We start from the raw sequence: 13,543 nt of genomic DNA on the forward strand, positions 1-13,543 counted from the left end.
AGCGGAAGGAGACAGAGAAAATAGTTCCAAGTAAACCGCCCCTTAAGGGTATCGTGCAGCCTGGAATGTTCAGTATTTTCTCTGTCTCCTAAGCGGATGGTGGACAGATCGTGCAACTGCTCTGGATTGCTGGCTGGTAGCCCTGTCCCAGATTCTTCTGGTCACAGTGGAGCCAGGGGTGTGCTGGTAGCTGTGTTGGGGCTAGTTTTAGATGATACTCAGTGGTCCTGAGTTCCTCATCTGCCAGCTGGGGTGATATCCAGTGACCCTGGTTCCCTACCCTGGCTATCTTTCTAGCAGGGTGATGGTTGATTGTGGCATGGAGTAACTTGTCTCCCCTGTGGGATTCTTCTCTTCTGTGGTGGTAGGTATATCTGAATTTCTGCTTCTGAGGTAAGCCTTTATTTATTCCTGTCACGAGTGAAGAAGATTTTATTCTTCCAGCCATTCTCAATAAAATTACCAGATTTTCAGGAATTCTTGGATAGAAAGTAGAGAGATAATGATCAGTCCATCAAGGGCGTAGCTACGGGTGGGCCTGGGCGCACCCAGTTTTGATTCAGGCCCACCCAGAAGCGCAACACCCCAGGCAAGCAAAATTCAACATCCTTTCTTTCTTGTTTCTCTAGTGTTGTACTACATACAAGGTCTGGCTTCTTGAGGTTTCAGTTTAATTTATATTTATAGAGTTTGTGGTCACTCATTCTGTATTTGGCATTTGTGTTGTGTGTGTGTGTGACCGAGGTATTCTGTCACCATGAAGTTTCTATGTAGCATTCTGTAGTAATTTGGCTTGTTCAGGTTTATCAATAGATGTATCAATATTTTAGGGCCCCACTGTAATATTTAAGGCACTACCTTTTCATATGTAGGATCTTTGTTTTGGAAATTAGTGCTGGCATGGTAGATTTGTTCTAGATTCTGAGTGACTTTTTGTTTACAGATTTTTAAAAATTATTTTCCAATATGTCTACTATTGAGATTACACTAGAAACCAAAATTTCTCTATATGGTGAGTTTTATGAGGATATGTACTTGCTCTTTTCTACATCCATTGTTGGTGGAGGGCCAAGAGGTTCTCTGGATGCGGGAATGTATTTGGCTTCAATATCATATGTGTGTTGGGGGACTGTGGCTCAATGGGGGCTGAAGAGTGCAGTCTCTTGTACTTCCCTTAGCTCTCAATTGGCCTGCAACCACTGAATTCTGCACTGCTACCCTCATTGAAGTTATTGGGAATGAGGTAGAGGTGGAGCATGGGGTGGGGTACGGACAGAGCAGGGGTGGGGTAGGTGGCTGGGTTTTTTTCTCTTTCAAAAATTTGGCAACTCTAGTGCCCACCCATTGAACCTGTTGGCCCACTCAAAAACTGCCTTTTGGCTACGTCACTGTAGTCCTATAACAGGTTCCCAAAATATATTTCCTACCAATGACTCTAGACCATTATCTCTAGAGTAAGCTATAAGATCCGGCATATGACCTCTATTATGTGTTATATTTATAGGATAGAGCTGCAAGTTTAGCAACAATAGGAAATCTTTAAAGAAACGTACCATCTGATCAGCATAGTTTTCCAACAATAGGAAATCTTTAAAGAAACGTACCATCTGATCAGCATCGTTTTCCAGATAAAGATTTATGGGGCCCTTTCACTAAGGCTCGAAGGCACCTACGCACGTCCAACGCATGTCAACTTGGTACTACCTACTGGCTACCACATGTCCCAGGTGGTAATTCCATTTTTGGTGTACGCCCCAAAAATGCGGCAGAAAATATTTTCTGTTTTCTACCGTGGGGCGTTTACCCAGCAGTAATCGGCACTTGGCGTGTGCTGGACACTTACCGCCCGGTTAGCGCGTGAGACCTTGTCACTAAGTCAATAGGTGGCGTTGAGGTCTCAGGCCGAAAATGGACGCACGCTGATTTTAATTTTGCCGCACATCCATTTTCCAGCACAAAAAAACAACAATCCAGCATGCATCCAAAACACGCACCTACACTATCGCAGGCCACCTTTTACTGCAGCTTAGTAAAAGGACTTCTATATCGCCTAGTAGAACTGGTTTATCAAACAGCACAGAGTTAATGACTAATTCTTATAAACTAAATTCCAGCAACCAGGTGGTCTATAAAATAACAGAAATCCAATAGTGTTTCTACTACCGTTGTCTAAAAATTGTCAAACCATATATTCCAACATCTGTTCTCCTGATTTTTCTATAAGTTTAAAATTATAAAAATTCTTACATAACAATGCTACACCTCCTCCTCCTCTTTTATCCAGTCTATTACAATTACAAAAAAATTGAATCAAAGGACAGTTCAAGTCAGGGAGCCATGTTTCAGTAATAAAAATCAACCCAGGTTGTCTATCTCTAATTAAATCCCCTATCAAATGTTTTATTACACATAGAATGGGCATTAAAATAGATACATTCAGTAACCACAAAAGTTTGTAAATTCCTACCTCTGTTCTTGCTTTCCACACTTCTACTTCTTTGCACAACTTCTGGAATGCATTGTGGCAATGAAAAACAATCACATTGCAGATTACAGGCAAAGAGGTAATTTTAAGATTACTTTTTCTCAACTAGTACAATTACATAACATAGGTATGAAGGAAGAATCTGAAATCCCAGCTTAAACCTTCTCCTCCCAACAAACCAAATCCCAAATACAAAAGACCTAAAAACCTTAGGGCCCTGTTTACTAAGCTGCCCTAAGAGCGCGCTAGCATTTTTAGCATGTGCTAAACATTAGCACTTGCTAAATGCCAAAAGACACCCATATATTCCTAAGGGCGTCTCTAGCGTTTAGCTTGCACTAACTTTAGCGTGCTAAAAAAGCTACTGCACCTTAGTAAACAGGGCCCTTAACCAATGCATCCTGAAATACATTTATCCTGAGATTCTATATATGGCAATTTCTGCGTGGAAATCAAAGCATATTCTATAACAATGCATGTAACTTAATTGGCTAACTAGCTAAACAGCACTGTCAATTGGATGTTAACAAGCAATTATTAGCACTAACTGGCATTAAATAAGATTTACGTGCACAACTCAAGAAGCGTATTCTGTAACGTGGTGTGCCTAAATTATAAGTCACACACGGATCCTTTTACGAAGCTGTGGCAAAAGGTGGCCTGTGCTGGCGTCTGCATCTGTTTCTGACATGCGCTGATGCCCCTTTTTACCACAGCGGGTAAAAGGCAAGATTTTTTTTTAAATTTATGGATGCGCAGCAAGTGAAGCACTCACCGCATGTCCATTTGGGTGGGAGCACTTACCGCCACCCACTGAGGTGGCGGTCAGGCCTCCTGCGCTACCCCAGCAGTAACCGGGCAGCACGCGGTACAGGTTGTCTCAAGGCAGGAAATGGCGCTTGCTGGGGTGGGAACTACCGCTGAGCTGCTGCGATAGGCCGTCAGTACTTCCTTTTTAGCGAGCGGTAAGCCCGCATTGGGCTTACTGCCGCTTTGCAAAAGAGCACCAATAGTTGAAAAGGGGTGGGGCTATGGCTTGCGCATGGGTGCTTCTAAAATCTATGCACATTGTTATAGGATACACCTGCCCTGCGCCTAATTTAGTAAAACAAGGTGTACATGGTTGTGACTACATTTGGTCACATGGATAGGCAGGCGCTTTGCGTTATTCTATATACCACACAGAAATTTAAGCCTATTCTATAAAATTTAGATGTAATTTACAAAATACGCCTAGGCATTTTTTTTCAGGCACCATATATAGAATCTAATCCCTAGTGCTTATATTAAGATCACTTAAATTATCAAGGCTACTACTTAGTTCGTAAAGTCAGTGGCGTAGCAAGGGCGGGGCAGTGAGGGCGGTCCGCGTCCGGTGCATGCTGCTGGAGTGTGCAGAGAGCAGCCACGCGCCTGTCGGCTCCGCTGGTTCTCTGCTCCCTCTGCCCCAGAACAGGCTACTTCCTGTTCCGGGGCAGAGGGAGCAGGGAGCCAGTGGAGCCGACAGGCGCGCAGCTGCTCTCTGCACCCTCCAACAGCCAAAAATGCACCGGGGGGGGGGGGGGGGTTGATGCGCTGGGGAGGGGGGGTGTGCAGAGGCGATCCGCCCCAGGTGGCAGCCGACCTAGGATCGCCACTGCATAAAGAGGAACTGAGTTTGATTCTCGGCACAGGCAGCTCCTTGTGACTGGCCAAGTCACTTAACCCTCCATTGCCCGCCGCATTGAGCCTGCCATGAGAGGGAAAGCGCGGGGTACAAATGTAACAAAAAAAAAAAGTAAAGTATTTAAATGCTTTGAAGAAACACCCCAATCTTAAAAATTCCTATCACCAATATAATAGAAACTACATTAAAAGACCAGCTTTAGCCACTGCGCAAAAGCGCAGAGACGCTGAGTGAAACATCCAAATTAAAAGACCAGCTTTAGTCCCTGCGCAAAAGCGCAGAGACGTTGAGCAGAGTTGGCAGTGCTTTAAGATCTCTCTCATTAGTAAATTACTGCTTCTGACTTCCACATACAGGGTGGAGCAACCTCCCACACCCTAAAGGAAATGGAACAGCTGAGACAGATTCACCTTAAAAAACTTTTATAAATAATCGCTAAACCTCCTCCTTTTTTATCTGATCTTGGGAAGCTTAAATTTTGTATCCAGGAAACAAACTGTTCAGTTTCAGCAAGCCGGTTTTTATTTATGGCCCTGACTACTAACCCACGATAGAGTTTTAGTGTGCACTAAATGCTAGAATCGAACATATGTTCTATGAGTGACAGAGTTTAGTGTGTCCTAATTATTAGCATGCCTAAAAATGCTAACGTGCCCTTAGCGCTGCTTAGTAAGCAGGGCCCTTAATTTGCAACTGAAGGAAGCCCGTGTAAGCCCCTAAGCGCCGGTAGTGAGATTGGCACCTGTTTTCTGCACTTAAATATAGGCTTTTCAGGTGAGGAGTGGCCTAGTGGTTAGCGTGGTGGACTTTGGTCCTGGGTTCAATTCCCACTGCGGGCACAGGTAGCTCCTTGTGCCTCTGGGCAAGTCACCTAACCCTCCATTGCCCCAGGTACAAATAAGTACCTGTATATAATACGTAAGCCGCATTGAACCTGCTATGAGTGGGAAAGCGCGGGGTACAAATGTAATAAAAATAAAAAAATATTGAAAAGCTTATATTTAAAGGCGCAGAGTGCTGCCGATGTGTGCTTTCCTTCCGGGTTTGCCTGGCACATGCGTACAAGAGCTGTGCTTATCACAAAACTCTTGGGCACATGCACCAGGCATTTTCCTCCCCTTGCTTTCAGTCAAACAGCGCGCATATCATTTGCATTTTTTTACACTTGAGCACTGCGGAGCTATTTTTCGGCACAGTTCCAAATAGTAGTACCAAGTTCTGAGCATCAGCCCATAGAAGATCCCTTCCTACCAAATTATTTTTAACTAATCTGATGCAATTTCTTGAGTCTCTCCTCTTTATGTCCTCAGTTATCAGACATTCACTCAACGAATTCCTTCTACATCTGGGAGAACTGCAAAAGAACGCTGTCCCTTTTCTGGGGGGGGGGGGGGGGGGCGTGCAGGCTAACTGGTAATCACTTTATAATAAATGATTCTGGCAGCCAACAGGGTCAGAGCTTAGTTTCAGGGGCAGCTCAGTGTGAGTGGCAGAAGCATCTAAGCAGTCTGTCATCCTCCCCCTTCTTTGGAGCCACTTTTGCTGGACAGAGCCTTAGTCACTTCCCCCCTCCCTTTGCACTTCCTCTGCTCTGCTCTGGTGTCTCAAGGCCACGGGTCATTGCTATCTGGGCTTGGTGCAATGGTCTGCATGATTCATCTCCTCTCCATCACATGGTGCAATGTTTACAAGCACAGGCATAGCTCAGCGTGATACAAAAAGATTTCGAGAAAGAGGAAAAAATTAAAAAAAAGATGCACTCCCATAAACAAATAGGTACTTTCCAAAAGTCCAGAAGGGTGACTGGAGAAAGCTAATACGTGTTTAAAGATAGAAGCAGAGCCGAGAGGCTACACATCTGGCAGCCACCTCCCTCGCCTGTTTTCTTTTAACTCATTTTACAAGGTGCTGGCTCTCCTCCGGCCCTGTTGGTCCACATGGCCACGTAGACATTCACGCTGCCAGAGTCTGCATGGACCGTCCACTGCAGGACGTGGGGGGGAGGGGGAGGGAGCTTCAACGCCTCCCCCAACCCCAAAACAATAAGTAAAAACGGGTCTTCGCCCTTCCTTCTCCCCTCATTTGCCTACCTCACAGTTCGCAGGGGTAAAGATCACTAGCGGGGGCTACCCATATACATACATATAAAAGGGAGAGGAAGATGGAGATATGAGGTGTCCGCCCCCCCCCCCCCATATACATACATACATAAAGGGGGAAGGGAAGATGGAGGTATGAGGTGCCCGCCCACCATATACATACAGAAAGGGGGAGGGGAAGATAGAGGCATGAGGTGCCCGCCCCCCCCCCCCAAAAAAAAACATACATAAAGGGTGAGGGGAGATGGAGGTATGAGGTGCCCGCCCCACCCCCACATACATAAAGAGGAGGGAAGGATGAAAGAATAAGGTGCCCGCTCCCTCCCCACCCACCCCGCGGCTAAAGACAGTGGGGGAGAGAGACTGCAGTGTGTCACTGAAAGGCACCAAATCCTCCTTCGGCGATGTCTGTGTTTCTTTAAACGCATTTCTAATACTAACAGTAAAGGTAATGATCCAAGGGCCCCTCCCCCGCCAATACCCCGGGTCAGCCCCCCTCCCCCGCCAGTACCCCGGGTCAGCCCCCCCCCCCCCCAAATACTGAGAGGAAGTCAGTAAAGAAGCAGACCAGCTTTGACAGAAGCTCTACTGAAATTTCCTTAATTGGCTAACCTCCCCCCCCTCCCAGGAAAGCTGAATACACTCACCCGGCGAGCTCGCAGTAAATGCCAACAACTGGCCGTCCCTCCGTCCAAACGTGTAAAGTCCCCGAGTTGCCGCTGTTTCACCCGCTTCTTCGTTAATTACCAAAGGGACAAAAAAAAGGGGGCTGATTCCGACTCGATCCTGCAGACAGCGTGGAAAAATACCAGCGAGAAATAAATAAAGGAGCCTGTCAGTCACATGTGACAGGAGAGGAACTGCGGGAGGCTGGGCTGGAGAGGGAAATATATTGGCTGCTGGTGAGTTGCTTTCGCTTTTTTTTTTTCCCCCTAAAATTCCTCTTTTTTCGCAGCACGTAGCACACGATCAGCTCCCTCCTCTTCCTGCTGCCAGTACAGAAAGAGAAGGGGAGGGGACAGAGACGGGGAGGAGAGATTAGACAAGGGCTGGCAGTGGTAGTCATCGCCTAGGCATTCTCTCCTTCTCGTCTTCCCTCTCTCCTCCCCCTCATCCGCTCTTCTCTTCCCTCCCCTCTGTCTGCTCTGTTTTAAATCTATCCCCTCCCTCCCTGCTTCATCCACGCGTCAGACATGTCATGCACCAGTAGTACGGTGTTAGTGTTATATACATATCTTCTTGTTTCAGGAAAAAGCACCCTGCAACCCAGCTGGCAGCCCTGATCACGTCGAAAATGAGCTATTGCAAACGCGCAGATCGTCATTTTTGCTTCTAGGCGGTGACAGAATGGTTGTGCCTTCCTTTTAGTTTTATAAATGTCAACAATTACACAGTTATAATCAACTTTTTATTAATTCTATATACTTTGTACCAATCAATATTTCACAATATAAAATTTACAAAAACCTACATTCATACCACTCATTCCATTCACATCCATACCATCTCCGCCGTAGAAACTGCTGACTAATACAACTTATTAACTATCTACCCCACCGCAAACCTCATATAAACCTCCATGTGCTCCTGCCCAAAAACAATGGGCAACTCCACCAGTCAATTATGTCCACATGGTTAACATGTAACCGAGCAGGGTAACTCAAATGGTCCACTCACAACAGGGTTTAACCCAATCCAGGATCCAAGTTCTCAAACTGCTGTTCTTTAAGTTAATTGCATCTGCCCGCTGGTGTCATTCCACCGTGTTGTGATTCAGGGCTTGATGATAGAATCACAACCACCAACTTTAAGCCAATCTCCTTTTAGTTTTGAGAGCTATTAACTGAAAACTTCTAGAACTACAAACCTAGAAGTTTTTCTTTCTTTTTTCTTTCTTTCTTTCTAGAAACACAGTATTCTTTAAAGAGAGAGCTATTTCCAAAGGTGTGGCTTTTTAAAATAGAAATGTACTAACTGGGGGAAGTCTGTACACCCAGTTTTCCACACTTCTGCAGTCCTTGAGAGTTTCCATTCTGCTCTTTTTAGAAATATTTCTATTGATCCCCATTTGACTGAGGAAAGATAATTGAGAAAATAATTGAGCTTCATGTTCAAAGCAATTTATGTAGTGAACTTTAGAGTTAACTACATAAATTGCTTATGCTGAAAAACTGGGGCTGGCTGCCATATTAATTTTAGCTAGACTTCTCATTGGTAAAAACTGATGCATTTAGGTAGATGAGGGCTAGGTGACATCCAGAGGAATATGTCCAGAAATTATTTTGATAGCTCTGATATTCATGGTTATCCAGATAGGACCAAATTCTATAAACAGCGCTGAAAAAAAATAACACGATGCTCACAAGCAAATGCAGGCGCTAGAGGCCATTAGTGCCCAACTAGTTCCCGCATTTGCTCCCGCAGGATGTTCAGAGCCGGCGAGCGTGTGAAACAACAAGCTCGCCTTCTTTCTCTGGATCATAACCACTCCTGACTTTTACCACATACTTAATGATTTCACGAGTACCCTGGCCCGGCGGTTTCTTCCCCATTGATAGCTTGTTGTAACATAGTAACATAGTAGATGACGGCAGAAAAAGACCTGCACGGTCCATCCAGTCTGCCCAACAAGACAACTCATGTGTGCTACTTTTGTGTATACCCTACTTTGATTTGTACCTGTGCTCTTCAGGGCACAGACCGTATAAGTCTGCCCAGCACTAGCCCCGCCTCCCAACCACCGGCTCTGGCATAGACCGTATAAGTCTGCCCAGCACTATCCCCGCCTCCCACCACCGGCTCTGGCACAGACCGTATAAGTCTGCCCAGCGCTATCCCTGCCTCCCAACCTCCAGTCCCGCCTCCCACCACTGGCTCTGGCACAGACCGTATAAGTCTGCCCCGCACTATCCCCGCCTCCCAACCTCCAGCCCCGCCTCCCACTACCGGCTCTGCTATCCAATCTCGGTTAAGCTCCTGAGCATCATAGCTCTCTAGGAGGGAAGTGAGCTCTTGTGCTATCATCAGCTGTCAGTGGCAGGCGGACGATGAGCCCTGGGGTCTTCACCTGAACCAACCACCATTCCCCTTGGGTTGAGCCCTTGTGTGCAGGTGGCTAGCAGAACTTGGAGGGCTCTGATGAGCACTCGGAGATGCCAAGAAATAGAGTAGGGCTAGGTCTAGCAGAGTGGAGCGAGGACTAGGAGCGACTCTAGACAGAGGTCAGAACAGATTACAACTCATATTCCAGTCAGGTTAGACCATAATTCAAGCAGAGTCAGAATCCAGGCTGGGGTCAGGTCAGGCGGCAATCCAGGCAGAGGTCAGAATCCAGGCTGTGGTCAGGTTTGGTGCCAATCCAAGGAACGTGAGCGCTAGCAGAACAAATGTAAACAGGACCTGTTGCTGAGGTCCCGTTTGTAGGATGCGGGTTGCTGATAAGGAGTGGAGGGCACCTGATGTCAGGGCTTGCCCCAACGTTCCTGGCATTCAGGGCTGTGAAGTGGAAGTGTGTGCCTCCCAGCGTGGATGCTACAATGACCAGAAGAGGATGCACTTAAGGGAGATGAGCAGCAGCGAGACACGTTGTGAGGAGGGAGCTGGTAGAGACAGGGAACATAACCACGGTAGGGCGATGTGACAGTACCCTCTCCCTCAGGGCCCCACCTGTGTGTCATCGGGCCAGGCTTGGAAGGGTGATGGGCATGGAAATCATGGAGTAAGGCAGGGGCATGGAAATGCGTTGCGGGTCCTCACGTGTTGTCCAGACCAAACCCCTTCCAAGAGAGCAAATAGTATAAATGCCCTCTCCAACGTTTGGAATCTAAGATCTCTTCCACCTCCAGATGGCCGCTCAGTCCACATGCCATCTGGAGACAATGTAGGGTTTAAGGAGAGACACATGAAAGGCATTGTGGATTCTCATGGTTGAGGGGAGGTGGAGATGATAAGTCACCATTCTGATGTGTTCTTGGACTCTAAAGGGCCTGATGAATTGTGGGGTGAACTTCTGAGATGGCAACAGAAGCTGTGGATACTTGGTTCTGAGCTTTCCCCTGGATGGAATATGGGTGCTGGGTTCCTGAGTTGATCTACCTGACGTTTGTAGGCTATGGTTGCCCATAGTAGTTGATCTCGTACTTGATTCCAAAGTTTGCGAATGTCAATAGTGGTTTGTTGGGCTGCTGTAGTGTCAGCCTTTACAGGAACTTAGGTAGACACGAGTGCCGACCATACATGGCAAAGAACGGAGACATGTATGATGAACATGATTATTGTAGGTGAACTCAGCCCATGGAAGAAGAAAAGACCAGTTATCATGGTGCTTGTTGACATATAGACGGAGGAAGGTCTTCAACGTTTGGTTGACTCACTCGGCCTGTCCATTCATTTGTGGATGATAGGTGGAAGAGAAGTCTAGGTTGACCCCCCCAGATAGGAATAAAGTCACCACCAGAAACAAGAGGTAAATTGCACTCAGTATCCATGCAGGGAGCCCATGTAGTCAGAAGATGTGTCAGAAGAAGGCATGCACTAGATTGATGGCTGATGATAGTCTTGGCATAGGACTAAAGTGAGCCATCTTAATAAGGCAATCCACCAGGACCCAGATGACTGTATGTCTGTTGGACGGTGGGAGATGAATGATAAAATCCATGGAGATTTCATGCCAAGGTTCTCTAAGTATGGGTGGCAGTTCAAGAAGGCCCCAAGGGCGCACATGAGGAACCTTGTATTTAGCACAGTCGGGACACGAGAAAACAAACTGTCAGATGTCCCTTATCATTTGGGGCCACCAAAAATAATGGGAAATTTGGTGGATGATTTTTTGGAGCCCGGGATGTCCTGCCAGACAGCTAGAATGGACCCACTGCATGACTTTCTTATGAGCTCGGTGTGTTTCCTAGAGGAATAGAGACTTGAGAGAGGGCCAGAATCTTGGCAGGGTCCAGAATGAATTGCGGCTCTTCAGGCTGTTCCCCCAGATCAAATTATCTGGAGAGGTTATCTGCATGGATATTCTTCTCTGCTGGCTGGAACATCAAGTGGAGTTTGAACTTGGCAAAGAAGAGAGACCATCTGACCTGCTGGGGGTTTAAGTGCTTAGCCTCTTGTAGGCACAGAAGGTTCTTATGGTCAGTAATGAACGTAAAATGGATGTAACACTCCCTCCATTCTTCTAGAGCCAGTTTTAAGGCTAGGAGATCACGGTCTCCAATCGTGTAATTCTTTTCAGTAGATGTGAATTTTTTTGAGAAGAAAAAGCAGAGCAGATGTGGAGACATCCTCCTGCATGGGTCTGAGAAAGAACCGCTCCGGCCCCCACCGAGAAGGCATCCACTTCAAGGATGTACGGATGAGAGGGATCGGGATGCTGCAATACTGAAGCAGAGAGGAAGGTGTTTTTCAGTTTCTCAAAAGCCTGACAAGCTTCAAGGGGGGGCCTATGCTTGGGGTCATCTCATTTTTTCATAAGGGCCGTGAGAGATGCTTCAATTACTGAGCATGGTCAATGAATTACCTGTAGTAATTAGCAAATCCTAGGAAGTGCTGGAGGACTTGGAGACCTGACGGTTGAGGCCAGTTTTGAATAGCTTGGATTTTGTAGGGATCCATCTGTTATCCGGATGCTGAAATTAGATACCCTAAGAAGGGTATGGTCTCTTGATGGCAAGAGCATTTCTGCAATTTAGTATACAACTGGTTATCCTAAAGGTGTTGGAGAACCAAACGGACATGCTTCGGATGTTCAGCAAAGGAGGCCAAGAATTTCAGGTTATTGTCTAGATACACGATGACATGGGAATAAAGTAGATCTCTGAATAAGTACATAAGTAATGCCATACTGTGGAGGAGTGGCCTAGTGGTTAGGGTGGTGGACTTTGGTCCTGGGGAACTGAGGAACTGAGTTCAATTCCCAGCACAGGCAGCTCCTTGTGACTCTGGGCAAGTCACTTAACCCTCCATTGCCTGCCGCATAGAGCCTGCCATGAGTGGGAAAGCGCGGGGTACAAATGTAACAAAAAAAAAAAAGACCAAAGGTCCATCGAACCCAGCATCCTGTCCCCGACAGTGGCCAATCCAGGTCAAGGGCACCTGGCAAGCTACCCAAACGAACAAACATTTTATACAAGTTATTCCCGAAATTGTGGATTTTTCCCAAGTCCATTTAGTAGCGGTCTATGGACTTGTCCTTTAGGAAACCGTCCAACCCCTTTTTAAACTCTGCCAAGCTAACCGCTTTCACTACGTTCTCCGGCAATGAATTCCAGAGTTTAATTATGCGTTGGGTGAAGAAAAACTTTCTCCTATTTGTTTTAAATTTACTACACTGTAGTTTCATCGCATGCCCCCTAGTCCTAGTATTTTTGGAAAGCGTGAACAGACGCTTCACATCCACCTGTTCCACTCCACTCATTATTTTATATACCTCTATCATGTCTCCCCTCAGCCGTCTCTTCTCCAAGCTGAAAAGCCCTAGCCTCCTTAGTCTTTCTTCATAGGGAAGTCATCCCATCCCCGCTATCATTTTAGTTGCCCTTCGCTGCACCTTTTCCAGTTCTACTATATCTTTCTTGAGATGCAGCGACCAGAATTGAACACAGTACTCAAGGTGCGGTCGCACCATGGAGCAATACAACGGCATTATAACATCCTCACATCTGTTCTCCATACCTTTCCTAATAATACCCAACATTCTATTCGCTTTCCTAGCCGCAGCAGCACACTGAGCAGAAGGTTTCAGTGTATTATGAGGAGTGGCCTAGTGGTTAGGGTGGTGGACTTTGGTCCTGGGGAACTGAGGAACTGAGTTCAATTCCCACTTCAGGCACAAGCAGCTCCTTGTGACTCTGGGCAAGTCACTTAACCCTCCATTGCCCCATGTAAGCCGCACGGAGCCTGCCATGAGTGGGAAAGCGCGGGGTACAAATGTAACAAAATAAAATTATCAACGACGACACCCAGATACCTTTCTTGGTCCATAACTCCTAACCTGGAACCTTGCATGACGTAGCTATAATTCGGGTTCTTTTTTCACCATATGCATCACCTTGCACTTGTTCACATTAAACGTCATCTGCCATTTAGCCGCCCAGTCTCCCAGTATCGTAAGGTCTTTCTGCAATTTTTCACAATCCTGTCGCGAGTTAACGACTTTGAATAACTTTGTGTCATCAGCAAATTTAATTACCTCGCTGGTTACTCCCATCTCTAAATCATTTATAAATATATTAAAAAGCAGTGGTCCTAGCACTGACCCCTGAGGAACCCCACTAACTACTCTTCTCCATT

The 13,543-nt window shown here is 46.3% G+C and overlaps 1 protein-coding gene and 1 long non-coding RNA gene across 2 annotated transcripts in view; one reads left to right on the forward strand and one right to left on the reverse strand.

The window, feature by feature from the left end:
- RNF24 (ring finger protein 24) overlaps positions 1-7,366 on the reverse strand; it is a 147,856-nt gene extending 140,490 nt beyond the window's left edge. The window contains exon 1 of the mRNA XM_030191018.1: positions 6,898-7,366. The gene's annotated coding sequence lies outside the window, so the exon portion shown is untranslated. The remainder of the gene's footprint in view (positions 1-6,897) is intronic.
- The window catches only part of LOC115461290, a 60,999-nt gene continuing 54,081 nt past the window's right edge, over positions 6,626-13,543 (forward strand). The window contains exon 1 of the long non-coding RNA XR_003940683.1: positions 6,626-6,698. This is a non-coding gene — a long non-coding RNA (uncharacterized LOC115461290). The remainder of the gene's footprint in view (positions 6,699-13,543) is intronic.

This window comes from Microcaecilia unicolor, chromosome 2, assembly GCF_901765095.1.
Source record: "Microcaecilia unicolor chromosome 2, aMicUni1.1, whole genome shotgun sequence".
NCBI lineage: Eukaryota > Metazoa > Chordata > Amphibia > Gymnophiona > Siphonopidae > Microcaecilia > Microcaecilia unicolor.